Consider the following 10,675-nt stretch of genomic DNA (forward strand, 5'->3'; position numbering starts at 1 on the left):
GATGGCAAAATATGATGGGGTTATAGAGACCATTTACAAGACCAGACTGATGTATGTAGCATCATCCACTACAACATGCCAAGTGTTAGGATGGAGTTAGTGGCATCGGCATGAGAGGAGCAATACAAGTGGTGTGCTCACACCAGCTGTCCTGGCTCTCTCTTAATTGCATACTTTAATCCCAAGATAACCATGGGCAGCTCTGAGCCCTCAGCTCAGAGGGAGCAAGCCATTCAATTTCTTTGACTTTATTAATTCATGGGAAGTAGTTCTTGAGAAGTCCCTAGAACTCTGTTCTGCACTTTCAACACTTGACATCACAAATCCTCCACTGAGAAGTTGTGGAAACTAAGCAAGAAGTTTAATTGCATTTCCTGAATCATAACTAAATAATGAAAGAACCTGGACTAGTGCTGTGCATTTCCTTTTATTTGTTTATTTGTTCTTAACAGTACTGTTGCTGACTGCCAAAGTAACGCATGTGCATAGGAGGGAGAAATGAAAGTGCAGAGAGTAGAATAAAAATCACCCACAATTCTAGAACAGTAGAGATTTCTGCTGTTAACATTTTGGTAGATTATTTTCCCACGCTTTTACCCATAGATCTAGACACATACTGTCATCTCTTTTGTAATTCTGAGATCATACAGTATTATTTTGTAATCTCCTTTTTTCTTGTTGTAGGTTGTTTCTGATTTTGCACCATCAAAAGTAATACCATGAGGGCATTTCTTGGTAGGTAAGTCTTTGTATGTAGCTCTGATTATTTTCTTTGGGCTGATTCCTTAAAGTGAAGTTGCTGAGTTAAATAAAGATAGTCACAGTTTAGAGCTTTTGATAAACAGCACTAGCAGGCCCTCCAGAAATATGGGCCATTTTCCACACCTGTTAGTAGTATCTGAGGCTACCTGTTTGCCTGTCTCCTCATCTACAGCAAGGAGAATTTTTTTTTTTTTAAATAAATTTTCCAAGTTGATTTCTGGCAAATGATGTCTCCTCATCTTAATTTGTACTTTAAAAAATAAAACTCTTCTTGGATACAGAATTATTTATGCTCTGTATTTCTTCCTTAGTGAATGCCAGCTTCTGTCCTTTGCCATGCTAACACTTCCTAACCTGCCTTGTGGCCAGCTTGGTGAGCCTCATTTTGTGCAGGATCCTGGATGACTGAGAGTGACACCAGTGAGAAGAGGCCTTTCTCATACCATGTCCCTGTGAGGCCCCTAAGGCTCTTCCACAGGAATTACTTCTCACTCTTGGGCAAGAATGGTCTATTTTACACCATGGCCTGTCTGCACCTCAGTCATGTCTCACTGCACAGGCTGGTGCCAAAATGCCACCATTTTGGAAAAAAGGTTGCAGGTCTGAGGTAATCTCATCTTTATTTTAGTTCATAGACTAAAGATTTATAGATCTATAAATCTTAAAGATTTATACATCTTCCCCAAACTACAGCTGTCACAGTTTCACTGAAATGAAAGTGGCCAGGGGGACCTTATCTGAAAATGATCATTCAGTTGAGTGCAAGTCCCCAGGACCCGAGGATGAAAATCTCCTATTGTGAATGGAAGGACTTTGATGATGACTACCACTGACCTGTGCCAACTGGAAATGTTCTGCATCACAGACCATTCCCATCAGGCACTCAAACTCCATCAGGCACTCAGTGTGGGCAAAACCAAGTTTTTGATTAGGAGGAGGGTAAGGAATGATACCTTGATCTGGCGACACACATACTTATGTGCTCACAAATGCATTCTGTTTGCACATATGCATACAATTACTAGGAAAACAATAAATGCTGGAGAGGGTGTGGAAAAAAGGGAAAAAAGTTCTTGTACTGTTGATGGGAATGTAAATGGATGCAGCCTCTATGAAAGACAGTATGGAGATTCCTTAAAAAAAACTAGGAATAAAACCTCCATATGACCCAGCAATCCCACTCCTAGGCATATACCCTGAGGAAACCAGGGTTGAAAAAGACACATGTAACCCATTGTTCATTGCAGCACTATTTACAACAGGTAGAACATGGAAGCAACCTAGATGTCCATCGACAGATGAATGGATAAAGAAGTTGTGGTACATATGCACAATGGAATATTACTCAGCCATAAAAAGGAACACATTTGTGTCAGTTCTGATGAGGTAGATGAACCTAGAACCTATTATACAGAATGAAGTGAGTCAGAAAGAGAAAGATATATACCATATTCTAACACATATATACAGGATCTAGAAAAATGGTACTGAAGAATTTATTTACAGGACAACAGTGGAGAAACAGACATAGAGAATAGACTTAGGGACATGGGGAGAGGGGAGGAGAGGGTGAGATGTATGGAAAGAGTAACATGGAAACTTACATTACCATATGTAAAATAGATAGCCAACGGGAATTTACTGTATGGCTCAGGAACTCAAACAGGGGCTCTGTATCAACCTTGAGGGATGGGTGGGGAGGGAGATGGGAGGGAGTTTCAAAAGGGAGGGCATATATGTATGCCTATGACTGATTCAGGGGTGGATGGAGAGGGAGATGGGGTGGAGTTTCAAAAGGGAGGGGATATATGTATACCTATGATGGATTTATGCTGAGGTTTGACAGAAAACAGCAAAATTCTGTAAAGCAATTATTCTTCAATTAAAAAATAAATAAATTTTTAAAATTACTAGGAAAAGAAACTAAAGGAAATTACATGATCAAAAGCAAATTATTCATTTTGTATTTCTTTTTCCAAAAATAATTTCAGACTGTCTAAAGGCAAATTAATACAGTAATATCCATACAACTTACTCCTCTGATGAACCTTTGATAGGCACTCAGACTGCCTCCCTAAAGTGTGCAGACAAAAAAGGAAACTGCTTCTTAAATTCACTGGAAAAGCTTTATGTGCTTTACTTACATTCATGAAGAACCATAAACCAGGGGTGGGAAATCTCTCCAGGTCTTTAATCTTATTATTATAATCCAAGTGTTTCATCACACTAAAGAACCACTTAGGACTTCTTACATTTCTAGTTACAGTTTATCTCTTAAATGCCTGTTCTTTACTCACAGACTTCTGACATTTGGACAAAGACTGAAAATAAAATAAATCTATCTTTTATTACTTAAAGGCCATTTTAACTTTATGCTCTTATAAGATTTTGTTACAAGGTTTTGATCCTGTGTTTGGTCATTTAGTTATTGGACTTAAAATTTGGCGTTTCAGTGGACCTCAGAGCAGTGAATTTCTAGAAATGTACAATCAAGCTATCACCTAAAGGTTTATCTGAAAGTTTTTAATCAGACTTGGTTTTATCAGATCATCCCATAATAGTTTGCTGAGGTTTTACTGACATATGAAACAAAATAAATATGGATGAGGAATATTTGATTTAACTCTATAGGGGATATGAATTAGTAGAAGAATGGATTTTCTGAGGAAAATAAGAAATTAGTAAGGACAAGAAATTGTGATCTAGACAATGGCTGCTGTATTAGCTTATAGTGTAAACTGAATAGTGGAGGAAGGAGGACAGCAGTAGAGAATGGGGGAAAAGCATCTACTCAGTAACTAATGAGAAGCTAGGAAATCAGCTTCTACAGCCCAAGGAGGAAGTGGGAGAGAAGAATTGGTAACCCTGGCTGGCAAGCATACTTGGGTACCCTGAATACTAAAAATATGTGCCTTTATCATACTCCAAGTCAAGTTAATTTTCTGCTTCTGCTCTTCTCCATTCATTCATTAAACAAATATTTATTAAGCACTTGCCATATGCCAGGTGCTTGTCCAGGGACTGGGAATACAATAGTGAACAAAATAAAGTCCTGCCAAAGTTCTTTCAACTCTAGCCTATATTTTCTTCTTCAGCTCTCACGCTAGCCCCTCAGTCTTCACCTCCTTTCCCCCCACTGCAACCTGATTTCTTTTCCCACCATCATGATAAAAGAGCTCTCTAAAGACCAGTGACAACTTAATCGCTGTATCTAGCGCCCCTTTGTCGTTCCCCATCTTCCTCAGACTCTGTAGCATTTAAGAGCATCTGATTTCCATCAGTTTTTAAAACTCTTGGCTTCTCTGGGTTTTGTGACATGACACTAGCTTGACTCGCCTTCTATGACTGTTATGCTCTTTCTCTGTCTTGTTCTCTTGCCTCCTAAATTGTGGTGGTCTGTTCATTTCTACACATTGCTCACGTCGATTTTCTCTTTCTCAAATCTTTCTCCTTGATCCTTCTCATGACTTAAGTCATTGGCTCTATTTAGAAGTATCCTAAATCTATATCCCCGGACCCAGCTCTCTCCTAAACTTGAATCTCACATTTTAGACTTTGTGTTGGAGGCTTCCATCTGGGCATCTGCTCGTGATGCCAGCGCAATCTGTTTAAAACTGAAGGCAGCGTATTTACCATCCAGGGTTCAAAACTGCAAACAACAGAAACCCACTCTGGCTAATTCAAGCAGAAAACGAATTCACTGGGAGGATATCAGGTGGCTCACTGGGTCGACAGGGAAGCCAGAGGACCAAGCATGGAAAATGGGCAGGAACCCAGGCAGTCTAGGGCACAGAGAGCACAGCCAAGTTCACTCCATAGGAGGAGTCTGTTGAGGACGCTGCCCTGGAGCTGGCTTTCCCCGCACAATCAACGCTGGTCTTCAGTGTCTCAGTCACCTTCCAGTGTGGTCCTTGACGGCTAGATTTTTGTATTATTCCCCCCAGAGTCAAAGACTTGGGTTGGGGCTTCCGATTGGTCTAGGTCTTGTGGTGGGTCCCAGCTGCCCAGGATGACAGCTGATTCCCTTCAGCTTCCCACAAAAAGAAAGGGATCTGACACAGGCCAACCAGAAAATGGCAACTAACCACTAACTTTTCCCCTTCTCACCTCACTTCCTTATGTCCCCTTTGGCATTTAATGCTGCCATCCTTCTCTCCATTACTGGGAGTTGAATCTGGATGATTTCTTTTACTCCTTCCTCTCCCTCAGCTTCTGAGGCAGTCAGTCATCCAGGTTTGCAAGGATTTATTTGTCATTCATTCATTTGTTGTTTTCCTTCACAGTATTTTCTTCTTGGACCTTTCTGTAGCTACTCCTCCAAATTGCATTCTCCTCTTCCAGGGCCTCCTCCATTTTATCCACCCACAGGTTCATTGTTTTCTGTAGCAACACTTTGATCTTATCACTTGCATTGTAGATGTCTCAGCCTGGCATTCGAGAATCTCCACAATAGAATTCTAATGAGACTAAGAGGTAAACTGGTGCAGTGAGAAGGGCTTGGCCTTCAGATACAGAGTAATGTGGGTTCAAACTCTGATTTTCCCACTTTCTAGTTGTAAGACTCTTGAGATTCACTTTCCTGATCTGAAAAATGGGAATAATAAAACCTATCTCCTAGGGTGTTTGTAAGTCAGCTCTTTGAAGGTTAGAATGGTGTTATGAGTTGTCTTTAGGTTACAACATCAACTCACAGATGCTTATATGAACAATATTCAATTACAGACCTGTCTGTTTCAAAACTTAAATAAGATTGTCATCAGTGTGGTTTTGACAAAGGCAGGTTAGGATCAGTATGCTACATGTTTTGAGAGCTAAGTGGAAATCTAACCACCATTTATAGCATTGTTCCTAATTTCAAACAGCTGACTTGCAAATGACCTTTTGGAAATATTTTATTTGCAAGTAGAGAACTTCCTGTGTTATTAATTTTGGGAGTTGAATTTCCCTGATTGGCTGCTTTCCACTATAACATTGCTATTTTAAAGTATTTCCCTGCAGAATTTCAATTTTGTGAGAGGCTGCTATGAATTCCTTATGGGGAAAAAAACATATAGTTATGGTGGACAGATGAAAATTATTAGCTATTATTTCTCAGGCTCACCCAGCATTCTGTAAAAGTGGTGAAGCTCTAGCACATAGAAATAAAGTTCTAAAGTTTGTTCCACAGTCTCAACAAGCCCTGTTTCATGGCATAAGTTCTGGGTTGGCCCTGGAAAACTGAGCTCTGCAGCCCAGGCTGGAGCTTCTCTGGGCTCGACATGAATGGCACCATCAGAGCTACCCTAATTAACCTCAGTCAGCATTCATTCACTTACTCGTGCATCCACGCAGCAAATCCCCCTCAGTCAGGCGTGTTTGGTGAACCTCACAGTATAGGTTTCAGTCTCATCAGCTCCTGCCAAGAATTTACAGCACTGCTGATTGCTTGATTTTTTTCCCCTGAGGTCAGTAAGACTTTAGGTGAAAGATGGTAATCATGCCAAGATTGGTAAAAGTTGTTTAATTAGCATGATATTTTAAACTAGTCTCTACACATATAGTTTGTGGGTGAATTAATATGCACTGCAATGTATTTTTTTGTCTCTCTAATGGTTTTTAAAGTGAACACATGTTAAGAATATGATTAAAATAATACTTATGATTATTAAATATTATTTTTGATTAATAGTATGATATGATATACTTAAAAGTGAAATCACCTGTATTTCTCTCCACATATTTCTTCCCCCACTCAATATCACTTCCCAAAGGCAACTACTTTTTAACACATTGGGGGTACATGCTCCCACACTTCTTTTTATTTTGGTATAATTTTATTTTTTTTAAATTTATTTAGTTTAATTGGAGGCTAATTACTTTACAATATTGTAGTGGTTTTTGCCATACATTGACATGAATCAGCCATGGGTGTACATGTGTTCCCCATCCTGAACCCCCCTCCCACCACCCTCCCCATCCCATCCCTCTGGGTCATCCCAGTGCACCAGCCCTGAGCACCCTGTCCCATGCATCAAACCTGGACTGGCAATCTCTTTCACATATGATAATATACATGTTTCAATGCTATTCTCTCAAATCATCCCACCCTTGCCTTCTCCCACAGAGTCCAAAAGACTGTTCTATACACCTGTGTCTCTTTTGCTGTCTCACATATAGGGTTATTGTTACTATCTTTTAAAATTCCATATATATGCATTAGTATACTGTATTGGTGTTTTTCTTTCTGGCTTACTTCACTCTGTATAATAGGCTCCAGTTTCATCCACCTCATTAGAATTGATTGAAATGTATTCTTTTTAATGGCTGAGTAATATTCCATTGTGTATATGTACCACAGCTTTCTTATCCATTCGTCTGTTCATGGACATCTAGGTTGCTTCCATGTCCTGGCTATTGTAAACAGTGCTGCAATGAACATTGGGGTACATGTGTCTCTTTCAATTCTGGTTTCCTTGGTGTGTATGCCCAGCAGTGGGATTGCTGGGTCATACGGCAGTTCTATTTCCAGTTTTTTAAGGAATTTCCACACTGTTCTCCGTAGTGGCTATACTAGTTTGCATTCCCATCAACAGTGTGAGAGGTTCCTTTTTCTCCACACCCTCTCCAGCATTTATTGTTTGTAGACTTTTGGATAGCAGCCATTCTGACAGGCGTGTGATGATATCTCATTGTGATTTTGATTTGCATTTCTCTGATAATGAGTGATGTTGAGCAGCTTTTCATGTGTTTGTTAGCCATCTGTATGTCTTCTTTGGAGAAATGTCTGCTTAGTTCTTTGGCCCATTTTTTGATTGGGTCGTTTATTTTTCTGGAATTGAGCTGCAGGAGCTGCTTGTATATTTTTAAGATTAATTCTTTGTCAGTTGCTTCATTTGCTATTATTTTCTCCCATTCTGAAGGCTGTCTTTTCACCTTGCTTATAGTTTCTGTCATTGTGCAAAAGCTTTTAAGTTTAATTAGGTCCCATTTGTTTATTTTTGCTTTTATTTCCATTACTCTGGGAGGTGGGTCATAGAGGGTCCTGCTGTGATTTATGTCAGAGAGTGTTTTGTCTATGTTTTCCTTTAGGAGTTTTATAGTTTCTGGTCTTACAATTAGATCTTTAATCCATTTTGAGTTTATTTTTATGTGTGGTGTTAGAAAGTGTTCTAGTTTCATTCTTTTACAAGTGGTTGACCGGTTTTCCCAGCACCACTTGTTAAAGAGATTGTCTTTTCTCCATTGTATATTCTTGCCTCTTGCCAAAGATAAGGTGTCCATAGGTGTGTGGATTTATCTCTGGGCTTTCATTTTGTTCTTTTGGAATAATTTTAAAGTTATCCCTAGGCATTCTTTATGGTTAGAAGCTAGAACAATATCACCATTTAGCCTCTGACAGATCTTGGAACTCTTCCACACACTGCTTATGTTAAACATATTATAGAAACAAAGAATTAAAAGAACTCTTTTTCCCTCCACTCAGATATTGTTAATTTCTGATTCTGAAAGCCAAAGAAAAAAGCCCTGTTTTTTTTTGTACTTATGCTTATGTGGACTATAGATTTATATAATCTACACAATTCCATGACCATAGCATTTATTAAAAAAAAAAAAAAAAACAACATTAAGACAATGAAATAAAAGGAGAGAAAAGCCCAGCAAACTTAAAAAGCAAACAAACAAACTTAATTGCTCTTGAGGTCACTTAAAACATGTCTGAAGGAGAGAATGTCAAGAAACCAAAGTTTCTAGTTACCTTTCAAGGCCATCTAGCTAATGAGAGCATAACAAAGAAACCATTTTAGGAATATTTTATTTTTCTTCAAATCTTAGGTCAGGGCATTGACAATAGGTGTTGTGTGGCTTCACAAGTATTCAGAATCCCCTCCCACAGTAACCTCATTTTGATGGAGAAGGGAAGGTAATAAACAGAGTCAAGGTTCTGTGTATGAAGAAAATGTTTTTAATTTTTACTATTTGATAACTGTGTTTAGCCTTTTGCCATAATTGAGCTCCTGAAAAATGCTGCATATTTTTACTTCTGCTATTGAATTAAATTAAAAGTGCTCAAAGTGAGGAGTCAGGGGAGCTCTGTATTGAAAATAATTGAAAGATAAATCTTTTGTTAGAGTTGTTTTTACCCACTCAGTTGTGTCCAACTCTTTTTTGACCCCGTGGACTGTAGACCACCAGACTTCTCTGTCCACAGGATTTCCCAGGCAGGAATACTGGAGTGGGTTGCTATATCCTTCTCCAGGGGATCTTCCCAACCCAGGGATCGAACCCTAGTCTCTTGCATTGGCAAGCAGATTCTTTAACACTGAGCTACCTGGGAAGCCCTCTGTTAGAGTTCAGGGTCCAAATAACCACCCAATAATTAGTAACCGTTTAGTATATTTGAATTTGTATGTGTGTTGGATGATAGTGTACAGCTATATCTTCATTTTGAGGAATTTACATTAAATCATCTATTTTATTATGGTAGTTTTAGACTGCAAGATCTAATTTGATAAATTTAAAACACAAATTAATACTTGCTGCTTTAAAACAATTAGGCAGTGGTTGTTGAAACAATGTTTTCAGATTGACTAGTTTTGAGTTCTATGTTTTTTTAATATTCAGTAAATATTTATCGAACAGCTAGTCTGTAATAGGCACTCGATATATAATGGTGAGTAAAAGCAGACACAGTGCAAGCCCACTTTTAATAATAGCAGCAGCTAATATTTACCAAGTTCTTGCAACATATGGGGCCCTGTTCTAAGGGTTCTTAATGTACTATATCATTGCATCCCCTCAACAACTCCAGGAGTAGAAATAGTATTATCCTCACTTTATAGATGAAAAACCTGAGGGACAGAGAGGTTAAGTAATTTGTCCAATGTTATATAGCTAGTAAGTGGTGGAGCTGGGATTTCAATCTAGGCAGTATCACCCCAGGGTCTGTACTCTTAAGCACTGGGATACACTCTCTTCTAAAAGCCTTTCTTGTAGTGTACAACCTAATGGGTAAGATACTGATTGAATAGTCATTTAAGGAAATGAAAACTTCTAACTCTGATAAGTGATATGAAAAGGAATATGGGAGAAACTATTTGGGTCATTGTTACCAAAATGTTTCTGTTTTCCTTCTGGTTACATGAACAATATTTCCTGGTCTTCCTTACAGTTAACTGTGGTCATGCAACTAATTCCGGACTGTGGAGTGTGGATGAACGTGAGGTTCATACTTCCATGTCTGGACCATAAATTTTCCTGATTGACTCTCCCTGTTCTTCCACCACTACCCCTATTTGGTGGCTGAAAAGAGTGGACTTAACATAGAAGAAACTTGGATCCTTGAATGGCTTCATGGAGCAGAGTCCCTGATGATATGTACTGGATAGTGATAAGTAAACAAAAAATATTATTTTAAGCCAACTGAAATTTTGGAATTGTTTTTAATAGCAGTCAGCCTATCTTGACTAATACAGAAGATAAAACCTTGAAGTTGCATGCTGCTATAAGGAAAAAAAAAATCTAAAATATATGATTTTGAATTGGTAGCTGGGTAGGGATGGTGTGAAAACAGATATCAGAGGGCAGAATACTTGAGAGTTTGTAATGTCATCACAAAAGATTTGCTACAACTGTTGCTTGTGACAACTTAAAAGGTGGCACATTACTTGCCTAGTCAACCTATATAGCTCTACAAGAAGTTTTTGGAAAGAGAGTAGGTAGTAGGTATTGTCTACTATTTGCTGACTTTAGTAAAGCATTAGAACAAACAGAAAAGCTCAAGCAAGAACCGGCCATTTTTTAAGCAGGAAAGTACTCTTGCCTGGAAAATCCCATGGATGGAGGAGCCTGGTGGGCTACAGTCCGTGGGGTCGCTAAGAGTCAGACACAACTGAGTGACTTCACTTTCACTTTTCACTTTCATGCATTGGAGAAG

At 38.7% G+C, this 10,675-nt stretch overlaps 1 long non-coding RNA gene across 6 annotated transcripts in view; it reads left to right on the forward strand.

Moving 5' to 3' along the window:
* The window catches only part of LOC113901132, a 62,370-nt gene extending 51,750 nt beyond the window's left edge, over window positions 1-10,620 (forward strand). For 4 of the 6 annotated variants that reach the window (XR_003513324.1, XR_003513323.1, XR_003513322.1 and 1 more), the window contains 2 exons: window positions 685-739; window positions 9,911-10,620. This is a non-coding gene — a long non-coding RNA (uncharacterized LOC113901132). The remainder of the gene's footprint in view (window positions 1-684; window positions 740-9,910) is intronic. The other 2 variants (XR_003513325.1, XR_003513321.1) reach the window with 1 other exon arrangement.
* The last annotated feature ends 55 nt before the right edge of the window (window positions 10,621-10,675 follow it).

Source organism: Bos indicus x Bos taurus, chromosome 11, assembly GCF_003369695.1.
Source record: "Bos indicus x Bos taurus breed Angus x Brahman F1 hybrid chromosome 11, Bos_hybrid_MaternalHap_v2.0, whole genome shotgun sequence".
In the NCBI taxonomy this organism is placed as follows: Eukaryota; Metazoa; Chordata; class Mammalia; order Artiodactyla; family Bovidae; genus Bos; species Bos indicus x Bos taurus.